Source organism: Mus caroli, chromosome 1, assembly GCF_900094665.2.
Source record: "Mus caroli chromosome 1, CAROLI_EIJ_v1.1, whole genome shotgun sequence".
In the NCBI taxonomy this organism is placed as follows: domain Eukaryota; kingdom Metazoa; phylum Chordata; class Mammalia; order Rodentia; family Muridae; genus Mus; species Mus caroli.
In genome coordinates, this window is record NC_034570.1 from 118,916,934 (window position 1) to 118,933,070 (window position 16,137).

At 47.9% G+C, this 16,137-nt stretch overlaps 1 protein-coding gene across 4 annotated transcripts in view; it reads left to right on the forward strand.

Annotated features, from left to right (window-relative positions):
- Positions 1 to 1,148: 1,148 nt before the first annotated feature.
- Positions 1,149 to 16,137, forward strand: part of Mgat5 (alpha-1,6-mannosylglycoprotein 6-beta-N-acetylglucosaminyltransferase) — a 280,247-nt gene continuing 265,258 nt past the window's right edge. For 3 of the 4 annotated variants that reach the window (XM_029476546.1, XM_021156480.2, XM_029476555.1), the window contains exon 1: positions 1,149 to 1,587. The gene's annotated coding sequence lies outside the window, so the exon portion shown is untranslated. Of the gene's footprint in view, positions 1,588 to 2,551; positions 2,573 to 16,137 lie in introns of those variants that run through there. The other variant, XM_029476561.1, reaches the window with a different exon arrangement.

The window sequence follows — 16,137 nt, forward strand, 5'->3', positions numbered from 1 at the left end:
AGGAGGGCAAGTTAGGGTGAAATTAGTCCAAGAATGGAGCTGTGAAACAAGGTTGAAGAAATTTTGCAGGATAAACCCTTCTACTGTAACTGGATATAGCGATGGCTCACAGGAGCAGAACTTCCTGTCATTTACATCCCGGGTAATCCATCAGTCCACCCTCCTTCCATTCCAGACAACACTTAACTGGGATCTATAATGCTCCGTGATGTAAATGCACGGCCAGCTCCCTGGAGGGTGGCTGATTGAATATTGCATGCTAGTCAGTGTTTCATTGTGGTGCCCTCAGGGCAGGAGATGTGTTTTAGTTCTGTTTGAATTTACAAGAGTACGGTGTTAAGCTGTCCAGGCTGCTCATAAAACGCAGACTGAGCAGAGAAAAAGACGCACGTTAGAAAAATTGTGTGCCTACTGTGTACCAGTCACTGCCAAACCCTTTACAAATATTTCATTCCATCTTCACAATAATGTCATGGAGCAGCCGTTATTGCCCTCATTAATAGAGCCACTAAGAGGAGCGGGATAAATGGCTTGCTCAGGGTCACCAAAGCCAAGGGTGTGATGCTTGTAATTCCTGTATTCAGGAGATGGAGGCAAGAAGATCCAGAGTTCGAGGGTATGCTCTGTTAAAAGCATCGAGGCCAGTCTGGGTTAGGTAAGACTGCACACACACACACACACACACACACACACACCATCACAAAATAAACAAATACAAATCTGTTCAGTTAAAAAAAAAAGACACGGGACAGAAATTCCTACTGTTTTTGCCAATCTACTCTATAAAGTATAAAATGGAGCTCAGGGCGTTTGTTAAAAGTTGGCAAGACCCCCTAAATAGTTGAGCCCGCCATCTCCTCCCCACTGGCTTCACTCCTGGAAGGTCCCTGTCCTGAGGAGGCCCAGAGACCATCACTCTGGAGAATGCACTGTATGTAACAGTAATTGTACCCTGCCCCTGACCTTGCTAGAGTATTATTTACTCAGCTCTCTCGGTCTAGCTCTCTGCCTGTTTCTCCTTGGGCTGAGGAATGGAGCGGCTTCAAGTCCTCTTGTACAGGGTCTAGAGTTTGCAGACGATCCCCGAGAAGCCGAGGCGTTCCGAATTGGCTGAGCGCTCTGCCGGGGTGGGCGGGGAATTTGCCGAACGTCCGTGGCCCGGAATCCCTTTGCCTTGGAGAGCGGCGCGAGCCTAGAAGCTGAGAGAAGTTGGGTAGGTCGATCCGGGAAGGGTAGCAGAAACCTCGAAAAGATCTCCTAACCATTCTGTCCTGATCGTTTGGACTCAGGAGGAACGTCCCTGCTTGCGTCTAGGGGCGGAAGGTGGACGCGCTGCGCACGGCCCCGCCAGGGCTGGTAGTTTTCAGACCGTCCCTGCCGAGGCCCGCTCGCTCGGCAGCCCTGCGGCTCCCGCGGTGGCGGCGGCGGCCCCAGGCTCGATCTAGCCCAGGTAGCCGCATCTCAGTCTCAGGGGGCGCTCTGACCCCGCTCCTGGCTGTGCCTGGGACCTCTGTTCCCTGGAGCAAGGCTGCTGGAGAGTGACCCCGACTGCTACTGATGGTGCTTCTGCTGCTCCTCTACTAGCAGGTAAGAGCTGCTGCAGGGTCGAGCGATCGATTCAGAAGCTCGCCATCCCCCTTCGGGGAGATGCACGGACTGTGGATCGCGGGGGGACGCGTGGGGGATGTTAGGGGAGATGAGGCAGCCCTTATCCGGCCCAACGCTGACACCGGGGGCTGCGTGGGTGGATGTTCTGGCCGTGTTTGATTTGGGACGGGGGTGGGAACCCCAGAGTCCAACCGAGGGACCCGCTTGGAGGGTCCACCACCTGCTCAGAGGCATCCCCTCTCATGGGACCCCGAAGATCTTCCCTAGCCTCTGAGGCTTTTAGGCTTCCAAGGAACTGTCCAGAAGGGGCTCGGGTGGTGTGGGCTGGAGGCGAGAAGCTGAGATTGGCATTTTGGACACTGGGACCGCGATGAAACCAGAAACCAGGATGCCAGCGTGGGCCGGGCTAGGGTCCTGGGGATCCGAGAGCTCAGCGTGAGATGTGCCTTGAGCCAGTTGGAAGGAAGAATGAAGGAGTTGGGACCACAGGTCCCTGGGGAGAAGGGATATAAAGATCCAAAGCTCCAGGCTGAAAGGTCAAGAAGACCCTTTGTAACCTAGATAGCCTTAGGGACCGCCAGCCCCAGCCGCGATCCTGCCGGCGTGCACCCACGACTGGGAGATGGCAGAGGCTGCGGGATGTAAGGGCGACACCCGCGTACACACTCCCCTAGAGCATGCTCAGTGCGGTCCTGGGAACTTCCTGCCGAGTCGCCAGGCCAGCCTCTTTGGTCCCCTTTGGGGCCTTAGCTCGCTAAATTGGGGGTAGGGGGTGTGCGAGTGGGGAATCTCTGTACCCTCTTGTTCACCCTTTCTCGTCCCTCGGCCTCTGCCTGGCCTGTGACAGGCACCAGGGTTCTGCTTTCCAGACCCACTCTGGCCTTTGGAGACGGGGGCGTGGATGTCATACCCTTGCTCCCTCCGGGTGGAAGACCAGAGGCCTGGTGACGCGTCGGTCTGCCAGGTGGACCCACTCTCAGGGAACGCAGGGCGCTCAGTCGCGCGCATTTACTCTGTGCTGGGAGCAGGTTGGGTGGAAGGGGGTGTGTGAGCCCGACAACATTCGCGCGCTCCCAGTCTAAGTCACACACAAAGCCACCGCAGGGAAGAGGGAAGGGGTGGCGCTTGTATTTTTTTGTTCAGTGGCTTTTGGAGCACTCTTGAGCTGTGTGTGTGTGTGTGTGTGTGTGTGTGTGTGTGTGTAAGTGTAAGACCCAGAGGATGCCTTCTGATTTGCTGAGGTTGCCTGGTCTGGATCTAGAGCTCAGTAATTCCTGGCAGTAGTTTCCAGGCCTCTGCTTGGTGTTTGAATCTGGTCCTGGGTGCCTCTGGGGCTGTGAAGTTGGGAAGCAGCAAACCGAGGTTTGTGTGGGTTTTCCCGTGTAATGGCAAAGTCACATCTGTAACTACACTTGGATATAAGGTTAGATCAAATTAGAATCTACTGAGTTCTAAGTGGAAAGCAAGTTCGTTAACTGACCTATCTCTAGTTTGTTGTCAAGACCGGTGGGATCTTCCACCCTGGACTTGTGGGAGACCCTTTGTCACTGAAACAGCTCTATCTCAGTCAAGAAAGTCAAACCATCTCATACCTGTCTTCTATGAATTTTCCCACCCTCCCTTAGTTCCTCTAAATCATTTTGTGGCTGTCACATTTGTGGCTCAGTGCTGAGATGGGAAGGCTTAAGTCTGATTCTGTTAGGATCAGAACAAAGCTCTCCCCTTTAGAGGACATTTTAGTTTTTCTTCTGTTTACAATTTAATGTCCATATGATAAACTTACTTGATATAGAGCTCTGGAAATAGCGAGAAGGGGTGAATGGGGCTATAGTGACCTGAGTACCCTTTTTAGGGACAGAGAAAAGGAGGAAGTGTCTGTCCCCAGCAACTGCCTGTGGCCCAGTTGAATGTCTGGGCAAAAGGCTTGAGTCATGTCTTTCCTGTGTCTCTCTCCTTCTGCCTGCCTTCCTAGTATGGGACATTTGAGACTAGAGTTAGTGGGATAAGAGTCTACAGGGGCTTGGAGCTTTGTAACTATCAGAATGTGTGTGTGTGTGTGTGTGTGTCCATGCATGTGGAGGTCAGAGAACAACCTCAGCTGTCATTCCTCAGATTCTGTGTATCATGAGTTTTTGAAACAGGGTCTCTCACTGGTCTGGTACTAGGTGGGTAGATTGATCTGACTGGTCTGTGAGCTTCAGGGGTCCATCTGTCTCCACCTCCATAGCGCTGAGATTATAACTCTATGTCATTGTGCCTTGCTTTTTTTAAAAAATATAAAATGTGTGTGTGTGTGTGTGTGTTCGTGTGTATGTGTCAGTGTGTGTGTCCGTGTGTGTTTGTGTGTGTGTGTGTGTACATATAAGTAGGACAGCCTCAAGCATCAGTCCTTGCCTTCAATCTTGTCTGAGACAAGACAAGCTCTTGTTTCTGAGGTGCTTGTTAGCCAAGACCTAGCTGAGTTCTGAAGCTCCTGTCTCTGTCCCTCATCTTTCCACAGGAGTGCTAGGATTATAGACACTGGTGTCCAGCTTTATATGGGTGATGGAGATTGAAACTTGGGTCTTTATGCTTGTCTAGCCGGTGATTTAACCATTGAACTATCTACCTGTACCTGCCTGGCTTCTTAGGAATGTATGTTCCAGTGGTCAAGCTCAGGTCTTAATGCTTGCAAATGTTTTCCTCAATGAGGCCTCTCCTCAGTTTCCCCCATCAGGTGGATTTAAGTAACCTGAGATGGCAGGAGCATTGGTCCTTTCTCTGAGTGTGGTTGTCTCTGTGAGCTCCAGTGGCTGTCACAGCAGAGCTCGCTGGGCCTTTGGATCTTCTCCTGAGCTGCATACACATTTCCAGTGCTTTGTGTGTAGAAGTGTGAACACTGTGCTCATTATATAGTCACACATCCAAATGCATTTTTATACAGAACATGTGCATATGGATGCGCATCCGCAGTGTTCCCAGAGAGGAGCTGGAAGGGACCCCAAGAGATGAGAGCAAGTCAGACTTCCTTTCTTCCCATTCGGCTTCCCTGGTTTCAAAAGAACCCACCAGCCATGTGCTCGGCGGGTCTCCTAAGCATGGAAATGTCACAGTCGTCTGTGATCATAGTTGAGAAGCTTGTCCCAGAAGAGTAGCTGTTCACTATTTCCTTATGTAATTTTGCCATTTCCTCCCCCTTTCTCTTCTCCTTCCCCCTTCCCCTTCTCCCATCCCCCCTCTCCATTTCGTTTGTGTGTATGTGTGTGTGTGTGAGAGAGAGAGAGAGAGAAAGAGAGAGAGACAGACAGACTGACAGACTTAGACACAGAGACAAATGGACAGACAGACAGAGGTGTCTGTGTAGAGGTCAGAAGACAACCTCGGGTGCTGTTCTTCAGGCACCATCCACTTCCTGATTTTATGACTCTCTTACTAGCCTGGAGCCCAATAAGTAGTTTAGGCTGGCCTAGCCAGCGAGCCTTGGGATCTATCCGATTCTTTCTCCCTAGTGCTGGGATTACAAGTGTACACTGTAGTATCATTGTCTCTTTTAACCTGTGTCCTGGAGGCCAAATGTAGGTCACCATGCTTGCATGGGAAATACATCATGATTTGCAGGGGGGGGGGGTGTCTGTGTCACCTCAGAGTCCCATCAGTGGAAGGGGGTAGTTGGTATTTCAGAGATGTCCATAACGTCACTAAGGGCAGTCATCAGGAAAATTTGGTACTCTCTGTCACCATTCTGCATCCTCACAGGCAGCCTCGCTCCCGAGAGACTTAAAGAGCACTGGGGCTGGAGTTATTTCTTACAGCTTGTCCTGGGTGGGGGATGTGGCTGGTCATCAGAGGGACAGGCAAACCTGTGCTGTTAGCCTTGTCTCAGGGGTTGCTATAATGACCATAAGGTTTAGGAAAGGAATTTCTGGTGCTGGGGGAGCAATGTAATGAGCAGCCTTGATGGAAGTGTATAAATGTCAGAATCCAGGCATTAGAAGTGGGAAGAACTCGTTTTTAGAGGGAGAGTGGAATTAGCCATCTGGGTGACAGTTCAGAGGTTTGAGTGGGAGACAAATGTGTGGAACCTGTCAGTGCAGGTTTTACCAGACGACTGCTTTTAGAGTTAATGACTGCTTTGAAGTAGAGTTACTCGGAATAGCCAGAAGAGAGGGCTAAACTCTTAAATTTCTATTTTTGAATAGAGTAAGGATCTGCCCATCCTTTGAAGTTTTGTATAGTTTTGGTTTTCTTGGTCTTATGTAGCCCAGGCTGGCCTGAAGCTCACTGTGTGGTCTAGATGAGAGCTGAGTTCCTGATTTTTATGCCTCCGTATCCCAAGTGTTAGAAATATAGGAATGGGTTTACACTACATTAGGGTTATAAAATGCCTAATCTAGGTCATATCTCTACACTGTTTAATATCATTGTATTCATGTTGATAACCGACCTTTCTCTCTCTCTCTCTCCCCCCNCCCCCGCTATCTTCCGGCCCCCCCTCCATACCTCTCTCTCTCTCTCTGTCAGTGTATGTGTGTGGTGTGCGTGGTATGGTGCATGTGTGTTTGTGTGTTTTTGTGTGTGATGTATATGTCTGTGTGTCTGATTGTGTGTAGTATGTGTCTATGTGTGTGTGTCTATGTATGTGTGTGGTGTGTGTGGTATGTATATGTGTGTGCTGTATGTGTGTTTGCATATTTGTGTGTGTGTGTGTGATGTATATGTCTGTGTGTCTGATTGTGTGTAGTATGTGTCTATGTGTGTGTGTCTATGTATGTGTGTGGTGTGTGTGGTATGTATATGTGTGTGCTGTATGTGTGTTTGCATATTTGTGTGTGTGTGTGTGATGTATATGTCTGTGTGTGTGTGGGGGGGTGTATGCGTATGTATGTTTGTGTGTTCTTGTGTGTGTGTGTCCCACTAGAGGCCCCGGGGTTGTTGTCAGTCAAGTGTCTTCCTCAGTTATTCCACACCTTATTTCTGAGACCATCTTTTATTGAACCTGGAGTTCACTGACTGAGCCACGCTGGTTTACCTGTAACTCACATCCCTGTTGCTGTGCACCAGTGGACCTGGCCTTTCATGGGTGCTGGGGATCTGAACTCAGCTCTCATGCCTGTGCAGTAGACAGTCTATTGAGTCATCCCCAATAGGATTAGCATGTATCTAGCATCTTCTGTGAGCCATGGCCAGACCTGATGCTGGGGATGAAGATGCTACTCCTCTGCATGACCTTCTCACAGGTAGTACAGCTGACCGCTTACAGTGCGGATGCGAACCAATAGTTCTTGGAAAGCTGCCAAGACAAGGTCCCAGGAGCCTTGGCATTGTGACCGTGTCCTCAGCCAGGAGAGTGAGGAGTTCTGCTGTGTGTTTGGACATTTAAGCTGCTTGCCTTTCTTTCTTTCTTTCTTTCTTTCTTTCTTTCTTTCTTTCTTTCTTTCTTTCTTTCCTTCTTTTTTCTTTTTAAAGTCAATTCCAGTTTAATTTTTTTAGTCCCTGACTTGGTCCTAAGAAGGCTGTATGCGCTGGGGAGGGTTCATAGGAATTGTTTAATTTCTTAAGAACCTCACAGCACCTTTGTCTAGGTTACAAACTTATGGAGTGAAAACAGTGCCTTCCTTCTGGAACTCTGTAGTCCTCAAAATCTATGTAGTCCCCAAAATCTAGGCAGGCAAAGGCAATCAGGGCAATAAGCCATTTCATCTTGTGTCTGTGTGTGCACATTTACATTTGTCCTGGAACCTGTGCATATGTGGAGGTCAGCAGTCCATGTCAGATGTCTTCTTCAATTGCTCTGCAGTTTTTTGTTTTTTGTTGTTTGGGGTGTTTTTGGTTTTGTTTTTGTTTTGAGACAGGGTATCTTACTGATCATCTACACTGGCTGGCCAGCAGGCCCCAGGGTTCCTTCTGCCTCTGCCTCCCTGGCCCTGGGATTACAGATATGGGTTTCTGGGATTGGCATTTTATGTACTTGCCAACAATTCAAACTCAGGTCTTCGTGTTTTTGTGGCCGACACTTAGGAATTGAGCCATCCCTCCCTGCCTCTTAATCCCTGGGTTTGATGGGTATAGTTACCCTTGTGAACCGGTACTGTCTGTCGCTTTCAATGCCAGGACCGTATTAATGCCTCCTGGATGTCACTGGAGTGGCTACTTACAGGACTGCTAGAGTCTTTTTGTTCTGCTGCCCGTGAGCTCGGGAAAGAGATATGCTCCCACCTGCCTGATTACTAGAGAGAGTTGCTTTACCTGAGCTGTGGGTGGGGCCCATGTTTGTAATCCCAACATTTAGCAGTTACAGGTAGGGAGATTATTGCAAGTCCAAGGCCACCCTGGTCTACACAGCTAGTTAGCTAGTTTGACAGCAGCTAGGGCTATACTGCAAGCTTCTGACTCAATGTTCTAAGGCACTTTTGCATACGAGCAAAAGTTCTCTTGTGCGCCCCGACTCCCCTCACCTCCAATCATTTCTCACCGGTATCAAGCATGTGGCCTATAATGGCTAAGAATATGGCCCAACACAAACCGTTGACTTACTTGGAACTTTTTTTTTTTTTTGTAAATTCAGTTGCCTGACTTTGTAGATGACAACACCATGTTTTGATGTCAGAAGATTGAACATGTCTTCTGGCAAAGCATCTGCCTGGCATACATGTGGCCTAGAGTCTAATTTTTAGCACTGCAGAAAAAGAAAAGTGTTATTACCCCCTCTTCCAACACCCCATCCCGACTCGTGTGTGTGTGTGTGTGTGTGTGTGTGTGTGTGTGAGAGAGAGAGAGAGAGACAGAGACAGAGACAGAGACAGAGACAGAGACAGAGGCACCTGAGCTCCTTAGTTGTAGTTGTGCACACATAGTGAGTGCATGCAGGCCCTGCCGTGCTGTGCTGGTCTAAAATACCTTTTGTGTGGTCTGCCCATTTGGTTCAGTCAATAAAGGTATCTGTTGCTAGACCTGATAACCTGAGTTCAATCCCTGGGCTCCACATAGTGGAGAGAGAAGAATGGTTTGGGTGATTGTCACAGAGATTGTGTGTCTTTGTGGATAGTGTCAGGGATGAATGTGAAGGGTAACAGGGGTCATGGGATCATCAGCTGGGGCTGGGCTCAGTGGACAGAGTGCTCACCTCCATGCAGGAAGCCTTGGGTTCATTTCCTAGCACTGCATAATAACTGGACATGGTGGTGCACACCTTTGATCTCAATGCTCACCTCAGAAGGTGGAGGAGTGAGAATCTCATCTACGTAGTGTGGTTAGGGACAGCCTGAGCAATGTGAGGCCACGTTTCAGAAAAACAGAACAAAACAAAAGTAATAATAAAGCTCAAAGTCGCATTGATGAAAAATTTACCTTCTACAGTTGCCACTATTTCATGTACTTCTTTTGGTTGGAGTCATTTAATTCCTCTTGTAACCCCTAGACAGACTCTAATGTTCTTCCCAGTGTATAATAGACACAGGGAAATTATAATATTGTAAGACCAGACATTCTAGTCAGGAGAACAGATCCAGAGCCCATGTGAGCTGGTGGTTATTCAGGCTAATGAGGCTGTGTTAGTCCTTCTTAATGCATGCCCTGAGGAGACTTAGAGCTTTGGAAGGGGCTGCAGGGAAGACCCCTGTAGGTCCCTTTTCTTTGTAGCTAGTGTCATCAGGCTGAAGGATTTATTGAGATCTCACCAGTGGGTGGCAAGGGCAAGGCCTAACCTGAGCCTGAGTGCTGAGTGTGACTCCCAAGGGAACAGCTGACAACAGACTGGTAACACATATGTGCCTGAGTCATTATTACAGAGAGATTTGAGGGGGAGAACATACTGGCCTCTTGGCCTCTGGGCCTTCTCAGAACCCTCTGTGGGCATAAAACTCCATGTGTGGGGAGCAGGTGGGTGTAGCTTAACGTCGTCCTCCCATTCCCATGGGGAGAATGTAAGCCATCTGTTTTGTTGTCCTCCCCGCATTCCCTCAAGTTAGCTGTTTCCTTAGTTGACATCTTAAGAGTATTCTCTGGAGGCTGTGAGTGTATCTCTATTGGTGGAGCATGCACAGAGGCCTGGGGCTAAATCCCCAGCACTGGGTAAACCAGGCGTGGTAGCACATGACTGTAACCTTATACTCCAAAGGTAGAGATGCAGGAGGATCCAAAGTTCAAAGTTATCCTCAGCTACTTATCCAGAGGTCAACCTGGCTTACTTGAGACTTTGCTTTAAAAACAAACAGATTAACAGTCACACACACACACACACACACACACACCACCACCACCACCACCACCAACACCACCACCACCACCAACAACAAAACCAAGGTATAACCAAAACCAAACAGTCTGGCTGTGGGCTCCAATTGACTCTGGATGCCTCTGGGCTCCTGTTCCCTCTCAGTTGGTTTCCGTTCTTTTTAAGGTGCACCGGTGACAAGGCAGATGTGTTGGGTTACAGTTTAATAGTTCAGTAAAGGATGATTATAAAGCCATTCCCAGATGGTTGAGGCCCTGCATGCCTTTCTTCTGACCCCTGACCCCAGAGATCTCAGCAGGGAGTTTCCCCACAAGGCACCACTGGAGTGTATTGCTTTTCCTTCTGTTCCCTACAGGCACCTCAGGGCTCGCCTGCTCCTTATTCCAAAATGTTTCTCTTCACCAGGAGTCCCAAGCTGTTAGGAGGGTACACAGTGAAGGCTGGCAAGCCTGGCTACCTGAGTTCCATCCCTGGAACCCCATGGGAATCCACTCCCCCAAGATTTTCTTTGACCTCCACATGTTCATGGTGTGCACATCGTAGACACACAAATAAATGATGTAATATAATTTTTAAAACTCCAGTTGTAATAATAAAGGTGGGTAGGGAGATGGCTCAGTCAGTAAAGTGCTTGCTACGTAAGTTCGAGGGCCTGATTTAGAATTCCTAGCCCCCGTGTAAAGAGATGAACATTGCCATGCTATATTGTATGCGTCATCCTTGTAATCCTAGGTCTGGAGAAGTGAACCTAAGAAGCTCCTTGGGGCTTGATGGAGAGCCTGGCTAACTGAGTGAGCACCAGGTTCAGGGAGAGATCTTGTCTCAAACAATACGGGGAACAGAGATTGAGGACGATACCCAATTAACCTATGACCTCTACACTCGTATACATACATACATAATATATACATACGTACGTATGTATGAATACCCACGGACACATGCACACATGCATATTTTCAGATACTAAGACAGATGCCAGTGAGTACACAAGTCAGCCCCACACAACCTCTTTGAGCTTCAGCCTTTGTTGGTTTGAGATGAAGGGGGTCTTACTTTAATGGCCAGGCTGGCCTTGAACTCTTAGGCTCCAGTGATCTGCCTGCCTCAGCTCAGAGACTGGCTGAGCCTTCCATTGTACACCGTGCACCTGGCTGGACTTGCGTTGCTTCTGTTTGTTTAGAAGTAGAGCCTCCTATGTCGTTCCCACTGGTCGCAACCTCGAGACTCTCTGATCTCAACCTCTTAATTACTGGGATTGTAGGTGTGCTCCACCAAGCCCAGCTTGGATCTTGGCTATTAAGTTGGGATGGAGTAAATGAGTTCCCAAGGTTGTCCTGCCCTGAGGTTGTTGGTTTCTATCTGCAAAGAAAGTGTTGATTAAAAGGAAACCCAATAAAATTCTCTCACCCAATAAAACTGATTGAGGAACATTCAAGTTGTTTTTTCCCCCTTGTGTACAGGCCCCCTTCAGTAGACAGCTCAGTGCTTACCTAAGAGCTAAGATGTTATCATCACCACCTGTCCGGATGTTTAGAAATTATATGCTAGAGGCTGGGTGATGGTTCAGTTAGCGCTTACCCTACAAGCACAAAAAACTGACTTGGATCCCCTGAGTCACTGAAACAAACAAACATACAGAAAAGTCAACGTTAGTGGTGTGTGTTTATAATTTCTGGGGAGATAGAGACAGGATACCTGGGGCTCCCTGGTCAACCAGTCTAGCCCTGCTTGGGAAATTTCAAGTCAGTGGGAGGCCCTGTCTTAAAGACAAGAGTGGATGGTGCCTGAGGAACGCTACCAGAGATTGTAAATCCCCATGCACATTCATAGATGTAAAAATACACACATGCTAAACACACACACCACATACACACACACCACACAATACACATACCATACACACACACACACACCACATACACATATACACAAACATACACCACACACTACATACACACACACCTCACCCCCCCACACACTACATGCACCCCACACACCCCACATACATACACACCCCATATATATACACACACCCCACATACATACACACCCCATATATATATACACACACATACATACACACCCCATATATATACACACACCCCACATACATACACACCCCATATATATACACACACACACACACACCACATACATACACACCCCATATATATATATATACACACACAACACATACACACACAACACACATACACCCCCGATATATATATACACACATACCATATACACATACATGTACCACCCTCCCCCCGACACACACACACTCCCTGTTTCTAGAAATCTACTTTCCTATAGTGGAGCTGTTTGGAGTTGTTCTTTGCATGGGATATTAAGATACAGAGAAGAGAAGCTGAACAGGCTCACAGAAGTCTGTGTGTTGTGGCAGAGCAGCCTTGGGGTGTGGGTAGGCTCAAACCTCTCCAGGAGCCAAGCTACATTCTGTTTCCTTCCTGCTTCTCCAAGAAAGGTTTCTGCTGTGTTTAATGGATGCCATGGTCTCATGTGACTCCCCTCGGAGCTTCTTTTTCTTAAAAAAAAATGTTATTTTCAGCTCTGTTTTTTTTTTTTTTTTTTAATTTTTTTATTTACTAGTGTTCACGCTGAGGCGAAGAGTTTTCTAAATGACTATTTTCTTTCTCCCGGGTCTTACTGAGGGAAGATGTGGGTCTTCCTGTTCATCAAAATCTTTCCATTTTTCCTGTTTTTCTTCAGTGCCTTGTATAGTGCTTTTCTTTGCCATGTTCCTCCCATTCTGTCATCTGTAAGAGTGTGTGTTTGTGTGTGTGTGTGTGGTGTGGTTCTGTGTGTGTATGTGTGTGTGGTGTGTATGGTGTGTGTGTGTGATCTGTGTGTATGTGATATTGTGATGTGTGTGTGTGTGTGTGTGGTACCTGTAGAAGCCATCACAGGACTTCAGGTGTCTTCTTTTATTGCTTTCTACTGCATTGCTTTGACAAAGGCTCCTTCACTCAAATCCCATCCCTTTAGCCAGCTGGACAAGGTGTTTGGTGACTTCTCCGCCCTTGGGCTTCCTGTCTCTGTTCCTCAGGGCTGGGTTACAGGCATGCTCAGCCATGCAGTTTTTTGCCTAAGTGTTGACAATTTAAACTGAGGTCCCTACACCCCCTTGGCAAGCACTCTTTCCCTTAAGAGATGCCCCTAGTTCCCTTGCCTGGAGCTAGGAGGGGCAGCATTTGAGTATGGAGAGGAAGGTGGGTTTTCCCCTGTTCCCTGTCAGTAACATACATCAGGAGGTGTGCCAGGCTTGTAGAAGACCTCTGCCGACAGTGCTCTCCTTCCACCTGCATTGCCTTCTTTTATTGAAGTCCCAGAATCTCCACATGGTCCTCCTTTCCCTGTGTTTGATTTGAGTCCCTGCTCCTTTGCAGGTTTGAAGGTGACACTGTCCAGTGGGTAGCGTTCACTGTGTGTTATTTTGCTTATATAAATGTATTTCTCTTGGCTAACTCTCATCATCTTCTCCAGTTTTGCAATTCTGATGTGTAAGAACTTCTGCCAGGGCAGACATTTCCCCTGGATGTTCTAGTTTGCTTTTCTGGTGTTGGGATGAAACAGTCTGACCAAGAGCAACTCTGGGAGGAAAGGGTTTCTTTGCTTTCCACTCTCAGATCACAATCCACCATGGAGGGGAATGGGGGGTGGGGTGGGGCTGGAAGCAAGAACCGTGAAGGAACCTTGCATGTCCCCTGGCTCTCTCCTTCCCTTGTTCAGCCTAGGTCCACCTGCCTAGGGAGGCCACTGGCACAGTGGCTTGGGCCCTCCATTGCGTTCAGGAATCACACTTGGCTACAGGCCAATCTGATTAGGCTAATCTCTCAATTGAGACTCCTTTGTCAGTTGTCAGGTGTCTTGGGCTGGGTCAGGTTGACAGCCAATGGTAACTAGGACACTAGCCCTCTCTCTCGCTCTCTCTCTCAACAGTGTCCCCTGTTGCCCATTCTGTTCTCTAACTTGTGTAGCCAAGCTTTGACGTTGAATGTCCGAGCCTCCTTCCTCCGACCTCTAACGTGCTGGAATCTCAGGCTTGTACCACCACACTTGATGTATGCAGTCTGGGGATCAAACCCAGGGCTGTGCATGCTAGGCAAGCACTCTGTTGATTGTGTTGTGTCTCAAACCCTTGCTTAGTTCTCTGAGGTCTCACTCTGTAGCCGTAGCTGTCCTGGAATTTACTATGTAAACCAGGTTGGCCTAGAAATTGTGGCAATACCTCTGCTTCTTCCTTCCAGATGATAAAGTTGCTATCGTACTTGGCGTTACCAAACTTTTCAGTTCAAATAGTCTGGAAGGGGCAGGGAGCCCTCATATATATAGTAGAAGCTCTGTTTCTGGGCGCAGAGCTGCATGCTGGAGGTTTCTGGGCGCAGAGCTGCATGCTGGAGTCACAAGGCAAGCCAGTGTGGCTGGTAAGTGCACCTCACGCCTGAAGGCCAGGTCTCAGCAGCTGGCTGGCTGTCCCCACATGGGTGGGCCCCTTTCTGATCTGTCACTTGATGCCTCAGTCAGCTTCTCCTGTGTTTATTTGGTGGCTCTGGTGTGTGTGCCTGGCTGGGATCTGTGTGCCCCTGATTGCTTCTTTAGGCAGTCTGTAGGCACATGCTTAAGTGTGTGGCTTATTTTGAGGTTTATTTTATACTTGTGCATTTTTAGAATTGGGAGTTCCACATCAGTCTGAACGTGTGTGTGTGTGTGTGTGTGTGTGTGCGCGCACACACACACGCATGCTCCTTCTCCCCAGCGCTGGATTACAGGTGCACACCATAATGACTTTTTTTTCCTTTTTCCTTTTCTAGAGTGGGTTCTAGGGATCGAAGTGAGGTCTATGCCTGGTTAGTGTGCTCCCAGTTCTAGAAAGTCTTTCCAGTCCAGTAACTTCAAGAGACTTTACTGTTTCTCTGTTGTCAGCCTTTAAGTGGAGCTGTTCGAAGGTCACTGCCATCTCCCTTGTGCTACTGAGACAACAATGAACCCTGTAGCCAGAAGCAATACTTTCCTTTAACTCCCAACACAGAGAGAGGTCTCACTGCTAAGATCAAGGTCCCCATTTTTTCTGGAAGCTTAGGACAGAATCCACATCCTCTCCACGTGTAGCTTCCAGCAGCATTCAGAAGCTTGTGCCTTGACCTCTGGAACCAGGTACTAGAGCTAGATCTTTTCCTCTGCTGCTTCGCCTGCTTCTCAGACCCCTGGCTTCAGACCACAGTATAATCAGCATCATCCTCATTGAGATCCTGATGTTTTCACACCTTCTCTCCCTGTGCGGTAGTCCAACACAGGGCTCAGGGCTGAGAAACTGGATATCCTCAGGGGCCATTTGTTTTTCCTAACCCAATGTTCTCAAAACTCTGGAAAAGAACTATCCTTCTTCATATTGCCACTACAGGAAACTTACCTGTTTCCTTGTTTGTATATGTATGTATATGTATATATATATATATATATATATATATATATATACACACACATATATACATATATATGTATGTATATATATTGTGTGTGCATGCATGTATGATGTGTGGGAGTGTGGGTTGTACCATGGCATGTATGTGGACGTACATTTGAGAGTATTCTCGCCTTCCACCTTGCTGAGCAAGGGCTCTCCCATTGTTTCTTCCCTATTGTGGATTCCAGGTTAGATTGCCTATCTGTGACTGTCTCAAATATTCTACTCTCTTGGCCTCCCGTGCTTATCTAGGAGTGCTGGGATTCTAGATATACATCACCATGTCTGGCTTTTTAATATGTTGGTCTAGGGGCTGGAACTCCGGTCATCAGTGTCTTTGCCTGCTGAGCCACTCACTGGCCCTTCCCTGTCTTTTGAAGCAGACACACATCAGTCTCCTCCAACATACATTGCTATCTAAATAAGGTTTGAGTTCTGCTGAGGCCACAGACAGAGCCAAGAAAAAAAACCGTGTGCATGTTCCTCGTTACACAATGGTTCCGAGCACTGTCATTAAGAAAACAGAGGTTCTGGAGATGTGTGTCTGAGGTCACCTAGTCACGAGGGGCAGAGCCAGGGCACCGAAGCCCATATTCTTAGTCACTTTGCTTTTCTTCCTTACAAGTAGTCGTGCAAGAAATAAAATGAGAACTTGCCATGGAAAAACTTGAGATCATGTAAAATCTCTCCTCCTTTATGAAAATAAATATTGCCTGTAGTAATTGGATTGTACTAATGGCTCTACAGTAATGGCCTCCTGGTAGCTTCTGTTCTTTGTAGAGTGGTGCTGTATGGCTTGCTGTGGTCAGCAGGATCTCTCAAATCC